The following is a 27,267-nucleotide window of genomic DNA, read 5'->3' on the forward strand; positions in this document are numbered from 1 at the left end:
TCACTGGGGGTTAAAAAAAAGAAGAAGAAAAAAAAAGAAGAAGAAGTTATCACCATAAGTGAGAGCATAGGAATTTCATGATCCACATAGCAACCTGGTTTAGCAATGAAAAGACACAGAGTTGAAATTAATGAAAATGTACAACTAAGATAAAAAATCCTTTCGTGTTTTAGCAGTTAGCCATCCCCATCTGTGTATAATACCCTGGCAAGTTGGCATTAATGCTTTTAGATATATTCTCCATTATTTTGTTTTTTAGCTATAAATCAAGATGTTAACTTAATATATATTCTTTTGTTTTTTAGCTATAAGTCAAGATGTTAACTTAATAGTTTGTATGTAATATTTTTTTTTTAAGTCACCAAAGTCACTGTGGACAAAGAAATTTCAACATAAGGGGAAAATGTTACTATATTCTATGTCTCTGTTCCAATAAGAGCAAGTGTCTTAGAATAACTAAATGTCAATTATTCATTACTGTATTATTCCCACTAGTTCAAAGGTATGGTAAGAATGCCACCAATGATCATTTTGTTGATATCTTTCATAATGAGAACCTGTTAAGCTAATTATGAGACAGGTGTTCATCATTTAAGGGACTCCTGAGAAGACTGCTCACTTAGTCATTAATAACATTTCTGAGACATTTTCCATTTCTGAATTCCATAAAAGCCTAGTTTCACTAACATCTGGATCATTAATGAGAAAAGTAAATAAAAGTTTAGTTGAATTAATGTTGGTATTTTGTAAAATAAATAAAAAACAAATTAGGTCACAATGGTTAGTCTTTTGCATTTATTTTAATATATTAAAACTCATAATAAAAGTACATCTGTATTTTATATTTACAAAATGATGTTGAAAATATTTAATAACTACTAACAATTTTACTGAGTATATACTAGCTATAGGACACTATCCAGGTGGGATCATATCCGTTAAATCATTGCTAAGACCAATGTCATGAAGTTTTTTTCCCTATGTCATTTTTTAGGAGTTTTATACCTTCAGGTCAAAACATTTAAGTCTTTATTTCATTTCAAGTTCATTTTTGTATGTGGTGTAAGTTCAAGGTCCAATTTCATTCTTCTGTATGTGGATATACAGTTCTTCCAGCCATTTGTGTTGAAGAGATTATCCTTTCCCTATTGTGCATTGTATTCTCCCCCTTTGTGTATTTCTGATATTCTGTTGAAGATTAGTTGACCATTTATGTGTGGATCAATTTCTGGGCTCTTTATTCTGTTCCACTTGTCTCTATGTCTGTCGTTTTGTCAGAATACACTGTCTTATTTTTTTTAAGATTTTATTTATTTATTTGAGAGAGCGAGTGAGAGAGAGAGCATGAGAGGGGAGAAGGTCAGAGGGAGAAGCAGACTCCCCAGGCACCCAGAATACACTGTTTCAATTATTGTAACTTTATAATTAATTTTGAAATTAGGAAGTGTGATGCGTCCAGCTTTGTTGCTCTGTTTCAAGGTGGCTGTGGTTATTTGGGTCATTTGTGGTTGAATATTGATTTTAATACTGCTTTTTCCATTGAGATTTTGCTATGGATTACACCAAATCCATAGATTGCTTTGGGCAATATGGACATTTTAACAACATTAAATCTTCTAAACCATGAACATAAAATGTTTTATTTTTCATTTGTTTGTGTCTTCTTTAATTTCTTTAATTAATATTTTGAAGTTTTCACTGTACAAATCCTTCTCTTAGTTAACGTTATCCCTAAGTACTTTATTCTTTTTTGGTGCTGTTGTAAATGAGATTATTTTCCTAATTCCCTTTTCAAATAGTTTGTTTTTAGCGTATAGAAATACAACTGATTTTTGTATGTGCACCAGGGCCTTACTCTGCCTCCTTGAAATAAGCCCACTGGAATGGATGTTTTTGCCAATAGAAGGTTCTGCTGAAAGACAGAATTGTCTTTATTCACCCAATGATATGCTTACTCTTACATCTGCCCTATAAAAAGAGAAGAGAGACTGGGGTGCCTGGGTAGCTCAGTCAGTTAAGCAGCCAACTCTTGATTTTGGCTCAGGTCATGATCTCTGGGTCCCGAGATCAGGCCCTGTATTGGCTCTGCTCTCAGCAGGGAGTCTGTAGAGAATTCCCTTTTCCTGCTCAGTCTGTTCCTCCCCTGCTCACACGTTCCCTCCCTCCCTCTAAAATAAATAAATAAATCTTAAAAAAAAGAAAAAAGAGAAGAGGGACTGATAGGAGAGGAGGTCAATGAGCAATGTCACAGAAACACAAGTTCATTGGATCTGACCAACACTCCCTATGAAATTATTAAGCCTCATGGGTGATGAAGAAATGCAAGATCCCTTAGCCGTTTTCCTTGCTGACCTCTTCCTATTAGGTTTTGCCCAAAAAATTTTCCTTTAACTGATATCATGTGAAATTGTTTTTCTCATGTTCCATGGAATAACAGTTCGACATCACAAATAAAATCAAAAGTCGTCCTTATAAGCTTTTGTGATATGGATGATGAGGTTTGGTTCCTGGAGAAAATAACTGCAATGTTAGCATGTTTTTAATTTTAAATTTAACATGAAAGAAAAACTGTGCCTATTCAAAGGTTTGAAGATTTACCTCTTTGCTTTCTACTCCTTATACAAATGTCTCTGTCTTCTGAAGGGCGTTAAGGCTAAGGAGAAAAACCATTGAAATTCATAACTTGGGGCAATAAAAGTTCCAAGACTTAAAAGGATATTGGGATTTTACTATTCTTTTAGGGAGAGGTAATCTATCATAGGAAATTAGAAAAGTAAAAACTGAGAAGCAAAACAAAAGAGATCATAGAGGAGAAGGGAAGGGAAAAGAATAGTAACTAAGGAAACTGTATGGATGAGACACCATGGGGTGTCTGTGAGATTTCCTTCAACAGCCTAAGCTGGAGACCTTAGCGCTTATGCAGTAGGAAGGAGTAAAGCACTTAGGCCAGGGCACAGCCAACCTAGAGATTGTACAATTTTACTACTTTCACTCCTTTTGTAAAGAACTGCTTAAACATTCTTTGGTGGACACTATATAATTTCTCATGATAGTAAAGGAAATAGCTTCCAGAAGATGTGGAAAAGGGCTATCATGCTCTTCCTTCACCACTGATGGTCAGTAGGAACACTGAAGTCTACTGGGAAGGAAGAAGCATGTACCAATCAATGATGAGCCAGTTGGGGAAAAAGCAACAGTAGTGCTATTTGCTCCTTACCAAGAGGTTATATCAGATATCTTGTGTGATAGATAGAAACACCTGCCAAAGGAAGCTATCACATCAGCCATGTAGGATTTTAGTCTATAATAAAAGTTATTACAATCAAAGATGAAAAGCAAATTATGCAGCAACCAAACTGACTAAACATTGTGGAAATGAAAAAAAAATTTTAAAAAGGCCTAGCATACACCATATACTCAAATATATTTCAAGTGTTTAAATAACAAAACATATTAATGTCTCTGAGAGAACAGGGAAAAAATATTTGCAGTTATATAAAATTATTCATATATTTATGTAACATTTGGGGATAGAAATTCTTTCCTAAGGATAAAACCATATGCAGATATAACAAAGAAATGAATTATATAGAGGTGACCATTTCACATCTTAAGAGGTTTTCAGTAAAATATATCCAAATAAAGGGCAGGTTAACGCCTATAATAACAAATCATATTGAAGAATAAGGAAAATCATGGACAAGCAATTAAAGATACACACACACACACACACACACACACACACACACATATATATATATATATATATATATATATATATATAGTAAACCTGAATAAGAGAAAACAACCCTCACCAGAGTTTAATAAATGCAAAATTAAAGCAATAGTGATATGAGTTTCTGGCCTTTCAATTGGGCAAACACATTGGGTGAGGCAGTGTAAAATGGAAATTGCAGTAATGTAATACTGTGCTATTTAATGCTCTGTGCTGCCGTACTACTAGGACATTTACAGTGTTATCTAGTTTAGTCCTTAACCACAGCCCTCTGGGCAAGTAGTTCAGCATTTCCCCATTTTATAAATAAGAAAAGGAGGCTTGGAGACCTTGTATGTTGTGCAACATCAAATACCTATTAAGTGCTAGAGTTCAAACTAGAATACTATTTTATTAGATCCCACAATCCCTGCTCTTTCTACAGTGATAGAGTAGTCCTGCAGTAAATGAGAAGAAATAGTGAAGTTTGATTAGGAAGTAGCATGATAACACCAGTGTTTGGGAAATTTTATTTGGCAGTAGCAAGTAATAAGGGGTGTGTGTAACATTTTTTAAAAAAATGTTTATTGGTATCTAGAAAATTGTATGACATGCTTTGCATGTTGGTTCTCACATTTGTAAGTATTTCCACTAAACCTGTAGCATCAAGGTTATACTTACTGTGGTGGTGTCAACATTTATGCCTTATGCCTTTTCAGTAGCCTTGTTATCCCACAGTAACCACATCCTTTTCTATTTCATTGTGCATCATGTATACAAGAAAGTTGTAGGATTAGCAGCTGAAAAAACAGTCTGAGCCAAATATACTTTGGAACTAAATTTCTAAACCCATAGGAGCAAAATTGTCCCTCTTCATAGTGTCATAAGCAAGGATTTCAGTCACCCACCAAAGGCTGAAGTTGAGGTAAAACCTCAGCAAGCAGGGAACTACTAAAAGCCACATTAAAAAGTTCCCATGATATAATGTCTCATAGTTGTCTTTAATTTTTGAATTTTTGAGTTTTGAACTTACTTTTGTATATGGTATAAGGATGTGGTCCAGTTTCACTCTTCTGCATGGTGCTATCCAGTTTTCCCAAGACAATTTGTTTAAGAGACTCTTTCCCATTGCATATTCTTACCTGCTTCGTTGAAGATTAACTGACCATATAGCTGTGGGTTCACTTGTGAGATTTCTATTCTGTTCAACTGATCTATGTTTCTATTTTTGTACCAGTACCATACTGTTTTGGTCACTAGAGCTTTGTAATATAAGTTAAGGTCCAGAATTGTGATGCCTCCAGCTTTGCTTTTCTTTTTCAAGATTGTTTTGGCTATTTGGGGTCTTTTGTTTCCATACAAATTCTAGAGTTGTTTGTTCTAGCTCTTTGAAAAATGCTGTTGATATTTTGATAGTGATTGCATTAAATGTATAGGCATGAAATCACAAAAATCTGACAGGAAAACAGTAGCTTCTTTGACACCAGCCATAGACACTTCCTTCTAAATATGTCTCTGGAGGCAAGGGAAACAAAAGCAAAGATAAACTATTGGGGCATCGTCACAATAAAAAAAAAATAAAAATAAATAAAAACAAAAACAAAAAAACCCTTCTGCTCGGAAAAGGAAACAATCAACCAAACTAAAATGCACCCTGTGGAATGGGAGAAGATATTTGCAAGTGACATATCTGATAAAGGGTTTGTATCCAAAGAACAAAGAACTTATCAAACTCAACACCCCAATATTCCAATAATCCAGTAAAAAGTTGGCAGAAGACATTTTTTTTTTCGAAGAAGACATCCAGATGGCCAAGAGACACATGAAAAAAAATGTTCAACATCACTGAACTACAATGAGATATCACCTCACACTTGTCAGAATGGCAATTAATAATGGATGAAGCAGTAAGTGTTGGTGAGGATGTTGAGAAAGGGGAATTCTTTTACACTGTTGGTGGGAATGCAAATTGGTGCAGCCACTCTGGAAAACAGTACGGAGATTTCTCAAAAAGTTAAAAATAGAACTATCTTATGACCCAGCAATTGCACTACTAAGTTTTTACCCAAAGAATACAAGTATACTAATTCAAAGGAATACATGCATCCTGATATTTATAGCAGCATTATCTACAATACCCAAATTATAGAAACAGCGTGAGTGTCCATCTACTGATGAATGGATAAAAAAGAGGTGCTACATACATACAATGGAATATTATTCAACCATCAAAAGAATGAAATATTGCCATTTGCAACAACATGGATGGAGCTAGAGAATATTATGCTAAGCAAAATAAGTCAGTCAGAAAAAGACAAATACCATGTGATTTCACTCATCTGTGGAATTTAAGAAACAAAACAAAGTAGCAAAGGGAAAAAAGAGAGAAAGAGGCAAAACAAGAAACAGACTCTTCAACTTAGAGAACAAACTGATGGTTACCAAAAAAAAAACAAAGGTGGGGCAATGGGTGATAGGGCAAAAAGGGCACTTGTGATGAGCACCAGGTGGTGTATGGAAGTGTTGCATCACTATAATATACATCTGAAACTAATACAACACTATGTTACCTAACTGGAATTTAAATAAAAACTTAAAAAAAATAAACACTTCCTATGAATACTAGGAGATGGTATAGGCAAGTCTCTATTGCCTTAGAATAGCTTAAACCCTGGAAAAGTCTGGCTCACATTATAAAAAGCACAACTGGCTTTATTTGTTTCTGTATTTGTTTTTCTATTATAAATGCGATTCAGATTGAGACAGCAAAATAGTTCCTGGATAGTTTTGGAAATACGCCATTATAATGCATTGCTCTCGTGGCTGTGAAATAATTTAGTTATGCTTGAAATTGTAAGCATCGTGTTTAGACTCAAACTTGTATTTTTTTCTTTTAACACTTGAAAAGATAGTATAGACATTTAAATGCTGAGTAACATTAAAAACAAATCAATATGTTATTCATGCATGGTGTGCAAGGGAACTTTTTAGTAATTCCTACCTTTTCAGATCATTAATCTTAATCATTATATTATGCAGGCTTTATATCACCCTCAAAATGACTAATACAGCAATCTTTATAATTCTGAAAATCGGGTAAAATACATATTCAAGTGTTTCAACAAAGCAATTCTCAGGAGACAAATGCAACCCTAATTTAGCCTTGTAGTTTCTTGATAATAAACAAAAGTAGAGGAGCAAAAAATGGATTTCCTACACCTTGAGTTTATTTTGGAGATTTTTATATTATATTTTCATTGTATTGAATTTCGGACATTGAGTCACTACTTATCAGCTCATTCTACAGACAAAACCAGAGAAATAACTTGATTTAAACTTTATTGTGTAACATTTTCACATCTTCAGAGCTTTCCATCAAAATATGTCCCTATAGTATCAGATAAAGTTGAACATTGCAAAGCAACAAATGTGGATTTCCATGAAAGAGGAAGGTAATTCACAGTGATAGCTCCTTTTCTTTCTGTTCATTGTGTGGTGAATGTATAGGCAGATACAGGTTTAAATAATACATTTATTAGCACATACAAATATCCTGTAATATTTTAACATCACCACCAAGCACACAAAGGTGTGTCAATATAACCTTCTAGTTAGATAATCCCTTATCACTCCATTTCTTATACATGCAGAAGCACATGCAAAATATTTGGAATTTTCTTCATACTTCTCATATTACACTATATAAGGATATCTTCCTACTTCTAAAATGATGGCAAATTATTTAGGCTATATGGTACTTTTCTTTTCTGAGTAAATCACCCAGGTTTACAAAACAAACACACAAACTTCTGTAGTTATTTTGTCTAAAACATAAAGCCCTAATGTCACTGTGGTTTTAGTAGCCTTCCTGATTTTATAATGAAAGAAATTTCTGTCATATTCTGTCTCTAAACTATAATCTCTTAAATTAAAAGCATTCTAAGTCTTCACTGAAAAGCTACCAAAATCCCAAAAATCAATTTCTCAATAGATTTGAGCAATTTGGTTCCTATTTTAGGATTCTTCACTTCCTGACTCTTGAAAACATTTACATATTGCTAGAAGTTTGGCTGGGAGATCCAAGGGCTAGTTATTTTCAGTTTATGGTACCAATCACCAAAGTTGGGTATGAACCATCTCCACTGAAAACAAATGATTATAGGGCATTTCACCAAAAGGAGAAATATATGTTAGGTGATAGATATGATGGCAAGAAATGCAATGGCTATCTGGCCTTGACAACTTGAAGTTTAGTGAGAATTCAATTTTATCCCAACTCTGATCAATGATGCACACCCACACTCAATATGATCAAATTTAAATACCAGAAGGAATTACAGGAAATATGCATATTTTCAGTCAGATTTACATGAAGAAGCCATGGCATTACAAAGAGACCAAACCTGACTTATTCATCTAAGCCACTTCTTTAAAAATGGCAACAGAAGATATAATATCAAAGATATTTCCTTGACTAAAATTTCATTAGGGCTTAAAGAAGAGAATGTAATTGCCTATTCCTCTGTTGCAAAGCCAATTGTTTTTTCCTAATTTTATAGTAATTTGAGGGATACACTAAAAGAAACTTATCCCTAATTTGAGTCTTAGAAGAGCTAACAGAAATTCCCAGGGACTTTCCCCCTTCAAGATCTTTAACTGGATAGCAAAGTGGAAAAAAGTTTATCCAATTTAAACAGGTTCCTAACTGAATCATTATGTAAGTATATTGAGAAAAAAATGCATGCTAAGGTAACCAGGGACATTTATAACTTGAGAAAGAGTCCTATTCATTAACATTACAATCTTACATAGAAGGTCACTTAATCACATGGTTACATTTCATGACTTATAGGAGAAGAAAGGAATAGGTATTAGTTCTTCCTAGAAATTAATATATAGTTTTGAAAATCAAAAATAAAAGATATAGATGCTTAGAAAGTATTACATTTAAGGACTAATCATTAGTTTGCATATCTATTATATCTGGGGCAAAATGATGTTATTTAAATCTACATTTCTTGTTTAGTACATTTGCATTTTGTACAACTAATGTATATTAAGTGAATTTCAACTATAAAGTTTTTAATATCAAATACTGCACACTACAGACAAATCCTTTAATAGGGTTTCAAATTTTTCCATAAACTCATCTTATTCCTTCAGCAGAAGTGATCCCCAGTGTAGCTTTCTCCAGCAATGTGCTTTATATCAGAAAAATCTAATTCTTAAAAAAAAAAAAAATCTAATTCCCTGGACAAAATAATGAAGAACATTTGCAATGGTATGGTACAGACTTTCTTTTTCAGCATAATATCAGATTTCTGTACCACTTCAGAGAAATCCACTTTATCCGTCTCCTGAAGTCAATAGGAAATATCTCTATATAAATTCTATATTTAATCCACCTGATAACTAATATGTTGTTATACAGGTTTACATACTTTTTCATTTTAATGCATTACCATTGTTATCATCATCACCATCATCATCATTTATTAGGAAATAGGTTGTAGGAAGGCAAAGAGTAATGAGAGGGAAAAGCTGAGCAGAAAAAGAAAGCAATACTAGCACTTATTCTCAGTGTTTTCTTAGCATTTTTAATCCCTCTCCCTTATATCTTACATGTGATATAGTTCACAATTATATAAAAGAATCTTCATTCAGGCAGCTACCCACAATTTTGGCCCACATCAGTAGTTTTGGCCTACACAATGTCCCATGTGGTATTTCAACAATGAGTAGCCAATACAAAGCTTTATGGGCTTCACAATTGAAAAAAAAAAAAATAGCACCTGAAATGCAAGGTCAATCCAACAATTTTAGAGACCTAATCAAAAGCTACACCTGCAACCACCAATGCTTTGAACACCTGTGCAATCAATCTGCTCTCTCTGACCAGCAGCTCAGTCAACTGTGTATCATTCTCTTGGAGTTACTGTATGGCTAACAGATTTGTGCATAAAGACTACTGAAATAACCAGACCATCTTTTTAAAAATATAGCCATTTTAATAACACAGAGAAGAGAGTAGCAGTTGGAGAACTTTTCACTTACATTTATTTTCCAAATCTTCAATGCAAAACAAGGAAAACAAACAAGTCTTTTCAAAATTTAAACTTAGCATTTCAGGTTTTCATAGGTGGAAACTATTCAATGAAGAACTATCATTATTTAGCAAGAGTCAAGGAAAAGTGTGACAATTGGAAACTTCAAGTAATAAATGTTTTAATTTTACTTTCAATTTTATTGTTAATGCCCTTCAAAGCCTGCTTGACTTCATCAAAAGCTTTCTGTGTAACTAAGTTTCCTATTTAAGCTGTGACTATTATATTTCTGGTCATCTTGGGGGCAGAGGGAGAAATTAAACTTGATCTTTCACCAGTATATAAAAATATATTATCACACAAAGACCAAGGAACAGTGAGTATAAATAAATAGAAAAATAAGCCTGAAATGTTATTTATAATAGCTCTACTGAATATTATCATGTACACAATGGTATTTTCAACTAGAAATCACAACAAATGACTGGAAATCATTCCCTGCTAATGAGCCAGATAGAGTTTGGTTTTTTGTTTGTTTGTTTTTGTTTCAGTTTGTTTTGTTTTAATGCTCTTTAACCAGTTTTGAAGCCCTGGCTAGAGGGAGGTCAGTTTCCCTTCTTGAGCAGCTGATTGAGTATACACCTAACCACATTTTTTTTTTAATTTTTAATTTGAGTATAGTTGACACAATATTACATTACTTTCAGGTGTACAACAGTGATTAGACAAGTTTATATATTATGCTACACTCATCACAAGTGTAGCTACCGTATGTTACCATACAAAACTATTACAATATCATTGACTATATTCCTTATGCTGCCCCTTTTATTTCCATGATTATCCACTCCAACCACTTATTTATCATACTTCAGGTCACTGTGTACCTGCCTGCCTTAATCACTCCAAGGCCTGTATCAGACAACTAGGGACAGTCCCTATGCCCTATAGCCCAAGAAATTATTAAAATTAGCCAGTCAATAGGGAGCTCAAAAAATGCAGTTAACTCATCCCACTTGCCATATATAGCCTCCCCCTCATAACTCCAGCTTGCAATTACCCTGTCCCTGCACAACTCTGTTTGGCCCTGCCTGACAGCTTTCTCTTGTTTAGAGCTGTAAGTAACAAAGTATTCTGCCTTTCATCTATTCAAGTATCAGGTTTTTTTTGTCCTGCTATCAAAAACATCTTTAAATCTTATAAAATAGTCTTTGGGCACTATAGTTCTAATGACTAGTTGTCATTAATGAAAGACATTACTCTTATTTGTGAAATTAACTTAATTCTTATGCTTATGCAGATGAACATATACCCTATGTGTGGGAAGAATGTATAATTATTATTAACACTCAACAAAAATACTTTTGCATAATGTCTATTATTAAGAAACATTATTTTGATAATCTCTAATGTTTTATGTTGAAATATTAACAACTTTCCTTTTTGTTCTCCCATCTAATGAGTAGAAAGTTTAGAAAGAGAACCACTGCTAGGTTTTTATCTATCAAGTTTTAGTGTTGTCTTTTTTATGACATAGTTATAATATACATAGAATTGCTAATCCTTTAAATCTCCTGTTCTTTCTACTCTATCACATATTACTGTCTTTGTATGCAATGTATAAATATATTACAACTGTAGGATTTAATTAATACTAAGTCATATCTTCCTATCTAGGTAGTAAAGTAAGTAGGAAGAGATTTAAGCTAAATTGGATATTAAGTTGTTATAAAAAAGAAAAACTGGGGATGAAATGCAGAAACTAGTAATAGAAAACAAAAGGGAAGTATAGGGATCCTCCGGCATAAGTGTTTTAAGGGTAAAAAAATGATGGGAAAAAAATAGGTTTATTAACCTAAAATCTGTATATACAAGAAAGATACTTTTCATTTACTTACATATATTTAATTAGTCAGGAGAGAAAAAAGAAGAAAACCGACATTTGCATGGCATCTAGTGTGTTGTTGGCACTGGTTCAAAGCTTTCAGTTTTCTTGTACATATAATGTCATAATGTTGTTATTATTGGCATTTTCATGAGGCAACAGGCTCAGAAAAACTAATGATTTGCTCAAGTTTACATAATACAGATTATGGGCAAGAATTCTAATCCCCCCCCCAAAAAAAAGAATTCTAATCCCCAAATAATTTGATTCTAAAGCCCATATCATTCTTTCTCTATAGTAAAAAAAGAGAGCCATGGCGAGATGCTGATTATAGATACATAGAGGCCAGAGAAAGCAATAAGCCATAAATCTGTTCATTTAAATAACTAGTGCTAAAATACATAATTATTAACAAAATGATACTAAACCAAAAAAAAATTTTTTAAATCCCATGAGAGGGAAGATATAATATGCATGAGAGAAATGCCATAATATATATAAGGATAATTACCTTATCAAAAAATTAGCAGAAGCTTTATACCATTATATAAAATAAGTCTAGTATTTTAGCATAAATTTTATTTTTGTTTGCTTGTTTTTCTATTCACATGTCTTAAGAAGGTACAGCTATTAAAATAATAAAAAAATTTGAAGTGATCATATACACACTCATTATTATAGTTAATCTAACAATAAAACATGTTTCTTTTAGAGCATTTACTATTTTCAGCCTGTTCTGTAATAGGTTCCTGGAATAACATAGATATTCAAGAGTATCACTTTTAAGCAATATTATGGAAGTACTTCTAATTTCAGGAAAATGGTGTAGTGGGTGTATTTTTTTTAATTCCACTTGCTCTTAAAACAACTAAAAACTAAAGACAATTAAAAACTATAAACATTACATATAAGGCAGACATAAAAGACCCTGAAAGGGGAAGAAAAAGCAGACCAGTTAGGGACCTTGGGCCCCAAGAAATAAGAGTTTCCACTGGTTTTCTTTTTGTCTCATCATATATTCCAGATTTAGAGCTAAGAGAACTGGTTACCCCAGAATGCCAATCAATAGATAGAAGCAGAAAAAAAAAAAAAAAAAAAAAAAAAAACCACCCAAACCCTGTCTCAAAGAAATGCATACTAATACACATATTAGTTAAATTCTTGAAAACTATAGGCTTAATATATCAATAATTACATCAGATGTAAATTATCAAAATACATCAAATGAAAGAAATTGGCAGAGGGAATCAACTAACATGAGCCACCTATCTGTTGTCTATAAGGAGGTCACTACAAATATAACAATTTAGACAGGTTTAAAATTAAAGGATGGAAATAGATATATCGTATAAACAATAAAAGATGGTAGAAATGACCATATTAATGTCTAAGAATGAAGGCTTCAGACAAAGGAAAGAGAGAGAAACATTACATAGATAAAATGGTCAATCCACTAAGAAGACACAGCAATCCTAAACGTGTATGCACTAAAGAAGGGAGCTACAAAAAATATGAAGTAAATGTATAGAACTGAAATAAGAAATAATTATTGGAGACTTGGACATGCAATTCTTACTGGATACTTGGACACCCCTCACCCAAAAATTAAAGGAACAACTAAACATAGTAACAGCAAAGGTATAGAACATCTTAAAAGCACCATCAAGCAACAGTATCTAATCCATTCTCATAGAGCAGTCTACCCAGTAAGTGCAAAACACACATTCTCTTCAAGTGCCCACAAAACATACACCAAATGTGCTAAAATGTAGCACAGAGGCTTCTAGGGGTGAAGGAAGATTTCAAAAAAAGTCCTAGACCTTTGGAAAGCTGAGGCTGGCTGGACCATTCTGCCTTTGGAATGCCAAGGGGAGTTGCCTTCTGGAAGCTTTCTTTGCCCAAACAGCTGCCCTGTGATCTAAGAGATGTATGCATTGTCCCTTAGGCTTTGTTTAGTAGAACACAGATTAGCATATCTTATCTTTTCCATAAACAGATCCTCCTAGTTTCACTACCACTCCTTGTCACGCATCACCTACTTCAGAAACAGTGACAAGGATTTGTGATTATCCTCAAAGATCCATAAAAATGGGAGCAAAGAAGAGCAAAGGGTCTTCTTTACTGAGCACTGACCCCCTTGTCTTCTCCTCTCTTTCACAGCAAAGTTTGGAGTGATCTTTCAACCATCCATACAGGGATTTCTGGCCATTCCTGGCAATTCTACTCAGTTACCATTAGAGTATTAGAGTAACTAATGACTAGTTGTCATTAATGAAAGACATTACTCTTATTTGTGAAATTAACTTAATTAATAATGGTTATTCAAGTCTTCACTCGAATAACCATTATGAGTATAGAAGAAAATTTTCTTAACTAAATATTAGCAAGTAGAATTCAGTATTTTAAAAAGGAACTATACCCTATGACCAAGTGAGGTTTATTCCAAAGATGCAAAACAAATTCAATATTTGAAAAATTAAGAACTATAATTTGCCAAATTAATAGGCTAAAAAGAAAAATCACATGATCTTATAAATCAACTCCTGGTAAAATTCAATACCCATTTATGATAATAATAGAGGAAAATTTCCTCAACTTAATAAAAAAAGACATACAAACAAACACTAACATTATATTTAATGCAGAAAAACTTAATGTTTTCTCCCTAAGATTGGGAACAATTCATGTATTTTTGCTTTTACCACTCTCATTTAATATATAGCCTGAAGTTCAAGCCACAGAAGTAAGGTAAAAAAGAAAAGAAGGACCTATACCTCAGGAAGGAAGAAATATAAGTGTTCTTATTTGCAGATGACTTAGTTGTCTTAATTTTGTACAAAATTCTAAGAAATCTACAAAAAATCCTACAAGTAATGAGTTAAGCAAGGTGGCAGGATATAAGATAAATATTTTTTAAAATCGACTGTATTTATGTATACTCCAAATGAATACAGACATAAAAATCAAAATTAAAAATGCAATTTCATTTGTAATCACTCAAAAAAATGAAATACTGAAATAGATGTCTAACAAAACATGGACAAGATCTGAATACTGTATCTACAAAATGCTAATGAGAAACTCAGGAAAAAAACTAAGTAGGTAAATACATCATACTCATGAGTAGGAAGACTCAATATAGTTAGGATATCAATTATCACCAAATTGCAATACAAATTTAATATATTTACTTTCAAACTCCCAGCAAGATTTTCTGTAGATCTAGAAAAGATCACTCTAATATGTGTATAGAAGATGAATAGCTAGAATAGCTAACACAATTTTGGAAAAGAAAAATAAAGTGATTGGAATCATTCTACTCACTGTCAAGTTTTATTATATAGCTATAATAAAGACACTATGGTATTAGTAGAGAGACAGACATACCAATCAGTGCAATAGGACAGAGAACCCAGAAATAGAGTCACACAAATATGGTTTTTGATGAAATTGAAAAAGCAATTCAGTAGATGGAAGCCTTTAAACAAATGACACTGGAGCAATTGGACATACGTGGACGTTACATATATAATGATATTACATATGTATGCATATACACACGTATATGTACACACAAATATGATATATATGTAAAAATGCATATATGTAAAATACATACATAATCTGAATCTCAAATCTATACAACAATTAAGTCAAAATGAATCACAAACTTGGATGCAAAACATAAAATTATAAAACCTTTGGGAAAAAAATCAGAGAAAATCTTTGGGATATAGGGCTAGGTGCAGAGTTCTTAGACTTGACACCAAACACACAATCTCTAAAAGAAAAAAATGATGAATTTGGCACCTGGCTGGCTCAGTTGGTAGAGAATGTGACTCTTGATCTTGGAGTTGTAAGTTCAAGCCCCACATTGAGTATAGAGATTACTTAAAAATAAAATCTTAAAAAAAAAGAAAAGAAAAGAAAAAAAATGATGAATTGAAATTGCACAAAATTGTTCTGTGAAAGACTTTGTTAAGAGGAAGAAAAGAGAAACTTACAGACTGAGTGGGAATATTTATAAGGCACATATGTCACAAAGGACTAGAATTTAGAATATATAATAAACTCAAAACTCACCAGTAAAAAACCCCCACATTCCCCAGTTAGAAAAATCTGATTAGAGATATGTGAATGGTTATTTCACAAAAGAGGATACGCATATGTGAAAAGATGTTTAACATCATTAGGCATTAGGGAAATGCTAATTAAATCCTCAATGGGATATCACTATGTATGTATCAAAATGACAAAAATAAAAAATACTGACAACCCCAAATGTGCAGCAATTCGATGACTCATACACTGCAGTTGGGATGTAAATTGTTATGGCTACTCTGGAAAATAGAAATTACTTAAAAATCTAAACAAGCCATTACCATGCTATACAACCATTGCACTCCTAGGCATTGATTTTAAAGAAATGAAAACTAATGTTGACAGAAAAAAGCCTGTACATGTGGATATTTATTGCTGCTTTATTCATAATATTAAAAAATTAGAAACAGCCCAGATGTCCTTCAATGGATGTGTGGTTAAACAAACTGTGGCACATCCACACTATGAAAAATTATTCAGTAAATAAAAAGGAATTAACTATTGATACAAACCACAACCCAGCAAATCTCCAAGGAATCATGCTAAGTTAAAAAGAAAGAGAGAGAGGATATATACTGTATAGTTGTGTTAATGAAACAAGCACTCTTTGAAATGACAAAATTATAGAAAGACAGAGGACAGATTAGGGGTTGTCAAGGTGTCAGGTAAGGGGTGATTGTGAGGGTAAAATGGGTATAGTGATAAAAGGGCAGCATGAGAGGCCTTGTGATGATGGAAATGTTCTGCATCTTGACTGCAGTATTGATACCAGTATCTTGGTTGGGACATTGTGCTAAAGTTTTACAAGATATTACCATTGGGGAAAACATGGTAATGAGTTCATAAGAATTCTTGTATTATATTTTTTTCTCATACCCTCCCCAATGTCCATGACCCAGCCACCCCATCCTTCCCACCCCACTTCCCCCCAGCAACCCTCAGTTTGTTTTCTGAGGTCAAGAGTCTCTTACGGTTTGTCTCCCTCTCCAGTTACATCTTTTTCATTTTTCCCTCCCTTCTCCTCTGATCCTCTGTCTTGTTTCTCAAATTCCTCATATCAGTGAAGTCATATAATAATTGTTTCTTTGATTGGCTTATTTCGCTTAGCATAATACCCTCTAGTTCCATTCACATCGTTGCAAATGGCAAGATTTCATTTCTTTTGATGGCTGCATAATATTCCACTGTATCTATATATACCACATCCTCTTTATCCATTCATCTGTTGATGGACATATAGGTTTTTTCCATAGTTTGGCTATTGGGACATTGCTGCTATAAACACTTGGGTGCATGTGCCCCTTTGGATCACTACATTTGTATCTTTAAGCTAAATACCCATTAGTGCGATTGCTGGGTCGTAGGGTAGCTCTATTTTAAACTTTTTGAGGAACCTCCATGCTGCCTTCCAGAGTGGTTGCACCAGCTTGCATTCCCACCAACAGTGTAGGAGGGTTTCCCCTTTCTACGCATCCTTGCCAGCATCTGTCATTTCCTGACTTGTTAATTTTAGCCATTCTGACTGGTGTGAGGTGGTATCTCATTGTGGTTTTGACGTGTATTTCCCTGATGCCAAGTGATGTGGAGCACTTTTTCATGTGTCTGTTGGCCATCTGGATGTCTTCTTTGCAGAAATGTCTGTTCATGTCCTCTGCCCATTTCTTGATTGGGTTATTTGTTCTTTGAGTGTTGAGCTTGATAAGTTCTTTATAGATTTTGGATACTAGCCCTTTATCTGATATGTCATTTGCAAATATCTTCTCCCATTCTGTCAGTTGTTTTTTGGTTTTGTTGACTGTTTCCTTTGTTGTGCAAAAGCTTTTTATCTTGATGAAATCCTAATAGTTCATTTTTGCCCTTGCTTCCCTTGCCTTTGGGGATGTTTCTAGTAAGAAGTTCTGTGGCTGAGGTGGAAGAGGTTGCTGCCTGTATTCTTTGTATTATTTTTATACAAGTAAGGTTCTTTTTTTTTTAAGGTTAATTTATTTGTTTTAGAGAGAGAGCCCCAGGAGGAGTGCAGGGGTAGAGGGAGAGGGAAAAAGAATCTCAAGCAGACTCCCCACTGATCACAGAACCCCATGCAGGGCTCAATCTCACAACCCTGAAATCATGACCTGAGCAGAAATCAAGAGTCCTACACTCAATGGACTGAGCCAACCAGGAGCCTCACACAAGTAAGATTCTTATTAAAGAAAAGGATGAAGTTTTTTAATAAAGAAAAGGATGAAGTTGCAAAACACTTAGGTGTTACAAGGTGCACTGAATATTGCTTTCCTCACAGGAAATAGGTTTAAGGACTTGCATTTCATTCCTTTCCGATTATTTAAAACTTATTTGACAATTGTGTTTTGAGCCTCTATTATGTACCAGGAACTACAGAATATCACCTAATAGAATATGACCATAATGTATAATATTACAACCAGTGTTGGAGCGTCTGGGTGGCTCAGTGGGTTAAAGCCGCTGCCTTCGGCTCAGGTCATGATCCCAGGGTCCTGGGATCAAGCCCAGCATCAGTCTCTCTGTTCAGCAGGGAGCCTGCTTCCCTTCCTCTCTCTCTGGCTGCTTCTCTGCCTACTGGTGATCTCTGTCTGTCAAATAAATAAATAAAGTCTTTTAAAAAAATTACAACTAGTGTAGAATAAAAAAGTTTGATTTTGCTGGAATTCAAAGTCTGACTATACTACCATCATTGTTTTTCAATTTCTGTTTTCTGATGGAGTTTATTTCATTACCACATTTGTTGCTATAAATCTGCATATACAGAATTTTTTCTTTCAAAATTAATAATTTACAAGACTTCCTGTGATTCCCCATGTGTTAAAAGTTCTATTTGTACCAAATGAAAGTACAAGCTAATGACTTTCAAAAAGAAACAATATTTAAACTTGCATATGATGCAGAGGCAGTTCGGATTGCATTTTATTATGAAATCAATTTTGTGGATTTCTGCCTTTTAAACAAAAGAAATTCAGTAAATACCAGAATGGAATCTGTGTGTTACTTTTCATTTAGCAAATAGCATCTATAGTCACTAAGAGGAGCACACATCTAAGGGAAAATTGCTAAATATATTTTCCATACTGTCAATATTATACCTTTAAATGAAATGCCCACCTTATTAAATTCATTCATTCTTCAGATGGTTTTAAAATAAATATGCAAACATTTGGTTAAAGAAATGAAACATAGTATGTAGTTCCATAAGCCAAAATAGCCCATAAAATGAAAAGGCAAAGAGGACACACAATAGCTATTTCATGGATAGCTAGGGTTATGCAACTCTTCTGCAGGAAAAAAAAAAAAAAAAATCGTTCCCCCCCAAAAATTGCCTTCTATTCCCAGGTTATATAATAATCTATCCTTGAATTGCAGAATATCATATTTTTATAGAATTTGTTTGAATGGATAGAATCTATAGTTCAGTAGAACACAGTCCTCTCATTTGATATTTTGGTGACAAAAATATATACTTAGTTTGTCTAGTTCTTCAAGTGTTCCTCGATACTTTATATATAACTCCTATTGTTATTAAAGTTCATATTTACTTCTCTTTAAATAATCTTTTTTGGATGACATAAAAATCAAAATATTTTATGATGAGAAGATTCTCAGTTGTTCTTTGAACTTCACTATTGAAGAACTATTGATGAACTAACTTCTGACATCTTCTTTGTCCACTTATCTATCGATGGGCATTTGGGCTAGTTCCATAATTTGGTTATTGTGAATAATGCTGCTATAAATATCAGGGTGCATGTATCCCTTTGAATTAGTATTTTTTGTATTCTTTGGATAAATAATGAAAGTTTTATTCCTTCTTTGCTTATTTGGATGCATTTTATTTCTTTTTGCTGTGTGATTGCTAAGGCTAGGACTTCCACTACTATGTTAAATAACAATGGTGAGAGTGGACATCCTTGTTTTGTTCCTGACCATAGAGGAAAAGCTCTCAATTTTTCCCCACTGAGGATGACTTAGCAGTGGGTTTTTTATACATGCCCTTTATGACGTTGAGGTATATTCCCTCTAAACCTACTTTGTTAAGGGTTTTTATCATGAATGGATGTTCTGCATCTGTTGAGACTGGGCAATAGGCATTAAGGAGAGTATGTGATGTGATGAGCACTGAGTGTTATATGCAACTGATGAGTCATTGAATACTACATCTGAAACTAATGATGTACTATATGTTGGTTAATTGAATTTAAATAAAAAAATAAATGATCATATGCTTCTTATCCCTTTTTTTTTTATTAATGTGGTGTATCAAGTTGATTGATTTGCAAATATTGAACCACTCTTGCAACCCAGGAAAAAATCCAAGTTGATCATGGGGAATGATTTTTTTTAATACATTGTTGGGTTTCATTTACTAGTATTTTATCCACCATTTTTTATCTGTGTTCATCAGCGATATTGGCCTATAATTCTCTTTTTTAGTGGAGCCTTTATCTGGTTTTGGTATAAGAGTAATGCTGACCTCATAGATGAATTTCGAAGTTTTCCTTTCTTTTCTTTTTTTTTTTTTTTTTTTGGAATAGTTTATTAGAACTTTTTTTTTTATTACTGATTCAATTTCTTTGTGGCTTATCTGTCCAAGTTTTCTATTTCTTCTTGTTTCAGTTTTGATAGTTTATATGTTCATAGGAATTCATTCATTTCTTCCAAGTTGTCCAGTTTGTTGGCGTATAGTTTTTTCATAACAGTCTAATATGGTCATTTACGTTTCTGTGGTGTTCCTGGTTATTTCTCCTCTCTCACTTGTGATTTTATTTATTTTGGTCCTTTTTTTTTCTCTCTTTGGTAAGACTGGATAGAGATTTGTCAATTGTATTAATTGTTCAGAGAACCAGATCCTGGTGTCATTAATCTGTTCTATTGTTTTTAGTTTCTGTATCATTGATTTCTGCTCTAATCTTCATTATTTCTACCTTCTGCTGGCTTCAAGCTTTGTTTCTTATTCTTTTTCTAGCTACTTTAGGTTTAAGATTAGGTCATTTAATTGAGATTTTCTTGCTCCTTGAGGTAGGCCTGTATCGCTGTATACTTCCCTCTTAAGACCACTTTTGCTGCAACCTAAGGTTTTAGACTATTATTGTGTTTTCATTTTCATTTGTTTCCATGTATTTTTTAACTTCTTTGATTTCCTGGTTGACCCATTCATTGTTTATTAGCATGTTGTTTAACTTCCATGTATTTGTGGACTTTACAGGTGTTTTCTTGTGGTTGACTTACAGTTTCATAGTGCTGTAGTCAGAAAAGGAACATGGTATGATTTCAACTTTTTTGTATTTCTTGAGGCCTGTTTTGTGACCTAATATGTGATCTCTTCTGGAGAATGTTCTGTGTACACTTGGCAAGAATGCATATTATGCTGTTTTAGGATGGAATGTTCTGAATATATCTGTTAAGGCCATCTGGTCCAATGTGTCATTGAAAGCTGTTATTTCCTTGTTTATTTTTTGTTTAGATGATCTCTCCATTGATGAGAGTGAGATGTTAAAGTCCCCTACCTACTATTATTATATTACCATCAGTGAGTTCCTTTATGTTCACTATTAATTGTTTTATATATTTGGGTGCTCCATACTTTAAATGTAGATATGTTATTGATAGATATGTATTTATTGCCTTTCTATAACTTGTTTTGTCATTGTCTCTGGAGGCTTTCTTTGATCCTTTCTTCTCTTGTCACTTTTGGTCTTCCCTTGCATTCAAAGAATCCCCTTTAATATTCTGTGTAAGGTTGGTTTAGTGGTCACAAATTCCTTTAGTTTTTGTCTGGGAAACTCTTCATCTCTCCTTCTATCCTGAATGATAGCTTTGCCAGATAGAATATTTTTGGCTGCAGATTTTTTCCCACTCAGCACTTTGAATATATCATGCCACTCCCTTCTGGCTTGTCAAGCTTCTGTTGAGACATCTCCAGCTAGACTAATGGATTTTCCTTTGAAATGTAAGGACTTCTTTTGTCTTGCTGATTTTAAGACTTTTTCTTTGTCACTATATTTTGCAAATTTAATTACAATATATCTTGGTGTTGACCTGCTTTTGTTGATTTTGGTGGGAGTTCTCTGTGCCTCCTGGATCTGGATATCTGTTTCTTTCCCCAGATTAGGGAAGTTTTCAGTTATTATTTCCTCAAATAAATTTTCTGCCCCCTTTTCTCTCTCTTCCTCTTCTGGGACTCCTATAATATAAATATTATTATGTTTGATAGAATCACTAACTTCCCTAAGTCTATTCATTTGTTGTATATTTCTTCTTTCTTTCTTTTGTTCAGCTTCATTATTCTCCATTATTTTGTCTTCTAGATCACTGATTCATTCCTCTGCATCTTCCAGCCTACTATGCATTGATGAAACCTGTTTCCAAATTCATTTATTGCATTCTTCAGCTCTGATTGATTCTTTTTTAATTCTTCTATCTCTGTTGTAAGGGTCTCATTGATGCCTTCTATTGTTCTCTCAAGCCCAGTGAGGATATTTATGATTGTGGCTTTAAATTCTCCATCAGGCATGTTACATATATATATATATATATATATATATATATATATATATATTTCACTTAGATCTCTTGCCATGGTTGTATCTTGTTCTTTCATATGGGGTGAATTCCTCCATCTTGGCATTTTGTCTAAATCTCTGTCTTTTTCTCTGTGTTAGAAAAAATAGTTATAGACACATAGACCAGTGGAATAGAGTAAAGAGCCCAGATAAGGACCCTCAACTTATGGTCAAATAATCTTCAACAAAGCAGGAAAAGATATACAATGGAAAAAAGACAGTCTCCTCAGGTTCCTGGGTGGCTCAATTGGTTAAGCAACTACTTTCAGCTCAGGTCATGATCCTGGAGTCCCAGGATCGAATCCTGCATCAGGCTCCCTGCTCGGCAAGGACTCTGCTTCTCCCTCTGACCCTGCCCCTTCTCATACTCTCTTTCTCTCATTCTCTCCCTTTCAAATAAATAAATAAAATCTTTAAAAAAAAAAGTCTCTTCAATAAATGTTGCTGGGAAAATTGGACAGCTATGTATAGAAGAATGAAACTCAACTACTCTCTTACACCATACACAAAGATAAACTCAAAATGGATAAAACACCTCAACGTGAGGCAGGAATCTATCAAAATCTTAGGGGAGAACATAGGCAGTAACCTCTTCAACACTGGCCACAGAGACTTCTTTCAAGACATTTCTCCAAAGGCAAAGGAAACAAAAGTGAAAATGAACTTTTGAGACTTCATCAAGATCAAAGCTTCTGCACAGCAAAAGAAACAATCAACAAAACAAAGAGGCAAGCTACGGAATTGGAGAAGATATTTGCAAATGACACTACAGACAAAGGGCTGATATCCAAGATCTATAAAGAACTCCTTGGGGCACCTGGGTGGCTCAGTGGATTAAGCCTCTGCCTTTGGCTCAGGTCATGATCTCAGGGTCCTGGGATTGAGCCCCACATCAGGCTTTCTGCTCAGCAGGGGGCCTGCTTCCCCCTCCCCCTCTGCCTGCCTCTCTGCCTACTTGTGATCTGTCTGTCAAATAAATAAAAAAATCTTAAAAAAAAAATAACTCCTCAAACTCAACACACACAAAACAGATAATCATGTCAAAAAATGGACAGAACACAATAACAGACATGGCTCCAAAGAAGACATGCAAATGGCTAACAGACACATGAAAAAATGTTCATCATTAGCCACCAGGGAGACTCAAATCAAAACCACATTAAGATACCACCTTACACCAGTCAGGATGGTCAAAATCAACAAGACAGTAAACAAGTGTTGGAGAGGATGTGGAGAAAGGGGAATACTCTTACACTGTTGGTGGGAATGCGAGTTGGTGCAGCCACTTTGGAAAACAGTGTGGAGATTCCTTAAGAAATTAAAAATAGAGCTACCCTATGACCCTGCAATTGCACTACTGGGTATTTACTGCAAAGACACTGATACAGTGAAAAGAAGGGCCATATATACCACAATATTTATAGCAGCAATGGCCACAGTAGCCCAACTGTGAAAAGAGCCAAGATGCCCTTCAACAGATGAATGGATAAAGAAGACATGGTCTGTATATACAATGGAGTATTCTGCCTCCATCAGAAAGGATGAATACCCACTTTTGTAACAACATGGATGGGACTGGAGGAGATTATGCTGAGTGAAATAAGTCAAGCAGAGAGAGTCAATTATCATATGGTTTCACTTACTTGTGGAGCATAACTCCACAATAGTGGAGAGGACACTGGGAGGTGGAGACAAGTTAGTTGGGGGAAATCAGAGGAGGAGACAAACCATGAGAGACTGTGGACTCTGAGAAACAAACTGAGGGTTTTGGATGGAAGAGGGGTGGGAGGGTTGGATAAGCCTAGTGGTGGGTATTAAGGAGGCATGTATTGCATGAAACACTGGGTGTTGTGCATAAATAATGAATTTTGGAATACTGGAAAAAAATTGATTAAATTAAAAATAAATAAATAAAATAAATTATGGGGATGTAATATACAGCATAGGGAATATAGTCAATAATATTGTAATAAAATTTGTATGGTGATGGGATGGGAACTAGATTTACTGTGCGAACTATTTAATAATGTACAAAACTTTCAAATCACCATGATGTACACCTATAACTAATAAATTATATTTCAATAAAAAAAAAAAAGAAAAGACAGTTATATGTCCTACTCCTGAAAGTGATAGCCTAATGTAGAAGGAGAAGAAGTCAAGTAGTGCCCAAGGGCTGGCATTTCAAGGAGTGTCTCTGGTGTCTATCACATAAGCTCTGCTGTTTTATTTTGTATCCTTCAGATCAGTCACCTGCAGAGATTCTCCTTGCCTGCTTGGCCAGTGTTTGGTTCCTGGCCTGAATTTGGTAGGTTTTAACTAGGTGTGCTCTGATCTGCTTATGATATGAGATGTGACACCAAATCTACCAGAACTGAGGTCCTGCAGTACTCTCTGGCTGGGAGAGGTGGTGTGGGAAGGGATATCTGCTGGTCTTCTTAGAGAGGAGCTCACCACACTGGGATCGAGGCAAGCCTGAGTGAGAAGGACAGCCCTATCAGAACACAGGTGGTGGGGTTTGGTGTAAGCAAGTTAGGCAGCCAGTGTTAGTGCTGAACTGATTACTTCAGGTGACTCTGTGTTTATGCTCAATGGCAGGGAAGGAAAACGTTGCCAAACATCTCCTTAGTTCCTGGAGAAGCATCTCTGTGAATGCTGCTTCTTAGGGACACACTCTAAGAGAAGTGAAAAATCTCCCCACTGTGTGCTCCAGTCATTTTTCAGATCACTGTTTTCACACTATATGTCCCCAGTTTGTTTTCCTGCCTTCTCTCTAGGATCAGGACAGTGTCCTCTAGCCTTTATCCCAGCCAAGCACACTGACTTTTAAAACTCCAGGCTTTAAGCCTCACTGGTTGCAAAAACTCATGAAATTCAGCCCCTCTCAATTTCCAGGTCAATGGTTTTGGGAAGATGTTCTTTTTTTGCATTCCCCTGTGTGCTACCCCCCCACACACTTTTCTCCACAACTATAGCTCCCTCCCCTCCACAACACTCCAGGTTCTCCCCTAAACTGTATCTCTGTACTTCCTTTCTTCAATGTGGCCTCTTCTTTCCCTTTTTTTTTTTTTTTTTTTTTATGGAGTTTCTTCTGTCGATCTTCAGGTTGGCTTCTGGAGTATTTAGGATGATTTGAAAGTTACCTACTTATGTTTGTGGGATGAGATGAGCCCAGGGTTCTCCTATACTGTGGCTATCTTCCTCTCCACTCTGTGCATTTTAATTGGATTATTTGTGGGTTTTTGTTTTGTTTTGTTTTGTTTTTAGGTGTTGAGTCATATAAGTTCTTTATATATTTTGGATATTAACCCTTTATTGGATATAGCATTTTCAAATATCTTCTCCCATTCAGTTGGTTGCCTTATAAAGTTTTGTTGATGGTTTCCTTTGCTGTGAATTTTTTTTTTATTTTGATATAGTCCTAATAGTTTAATTTTACTTTTGTTTCCCTTGCCAGAGGAGACACAGGAAGAAAAATGTTCCTATGGCCAATGTCAAAGAAATTAGTGGCTTTGTTTTTTTCTAGGAATTTTATGGTTTCAGAGTTCACATTTAGAACTTTAATCCATTTTAAGTTTATTTTTGTGTATGATGTAAGAAAATGATTCAGTTTCATTCTGTTGCATGAATGAGTTTTGCAATTTTTCCAGCTTTTCCAACACCATTTGTTGAAGAGACTGTCTTTTCCCCATTGCATATTCTTGCCCCCTTTGCTGTAGATTAATTGACCCATGTAAGCATGGGTTTATTTCTGGACTTTCTATTCTGTTCCATTGATTTGTGTCTCTATTTTTATGCCAACACCATTCTGCAGTTCTGCAGTATATCTTGAAATCTGGGATTGTGGTACTTCTAGCTTTGTTCTTCTTTTCCCAGATTGTTTTGCCTTTTCAAGCTGGTGGCTCCATGCAAATTTTAGGATTATTTGTTCTAGCTCTGTGAAAAATGTTGTTGGTATTTTGAGCAGGATTGCATTAAATCTGTAGATTCCCTTGGGTAGTATGGACATTTTTAACAATGTTGGTTTCATGAGCATGGAATATCTTTCCATTTATTTGTGTTACCTTCAGTTTCATTCATCAGTGTTTTACAGTTTTTAGAGTACAGGTATTTCACCTCATTTGTTAAGTTTATGCCTAGACATTTTATTCTTTTTAGTACAATTTTAAAGGGATTTGTTTTCCTAATTTCTTTTTTCTGCTACTTCATTATCAGTGTATAGAAATACAACAGATTTTTGTATATTACTTTTTGTCCTGGAATTTATTAAATTCAGTTACAGTAGCTTTTTGGTAGAATCTTTATTTTTTTTATATATACAATATCTTGTCATCTGCAAATAGTGAAAGTTTTACTTCTCCTTTACCAATTTATATGCCTTTTATTTCTTCTTCTTGTCAGATTGCTATGGCTAGGACTTCTAGTACTACATTGAATAACAGTGGTGAGTGTAGACATCTTTGTCTTATTCTAGATCTTAGAGAAAAAGTTCTCAATTTTTCACCATTGAGTTTGAACTTAGCATCTCAGCTAAGTGTAATCACTTTACATTTTTCAAAATAACTAAAATTAAAGCACAAGGAAAAAAAGTCTTGGAGACTGTAGAGAAAAAGAAAGCTTATGCACTCATGGTGGGAACAGAAACTGGTTCTGCCCCTGTGGAAAACAATAAGAAGTTTCCTCAAAAACTTAAAAATAGAATTACTATACGATCTAGTTATTTGACTACTAGGTGTTTACCCAAAGAAAATAAAAATACTAATTTGAAAAGATATATGTACCTCTGTGTTTACTGCAACATTATTTACAATAGCTAATATATGGAAGCAGCCCAGTGTCCACCCACAGAAGAATGGATAAGGAAGATTATACACACACACACACAGAGGAATATTTTTCAGCCATAAGAAAAAGAACGGAATCTTGTCATTTACAACAACATGGATGGAC

This window comes from Lutra lutra, chromosome 1 (assembly GCF_902655055.1).
Source record: "Lutra lutra chromosome 1, mLutLut1.2, whole genome shotgun sequence".
NCBI lineage: Eukaryota > Metazoa > Chordata > Mammalia > Carnivora > Mustelidae > Lutra > Lutra lutra.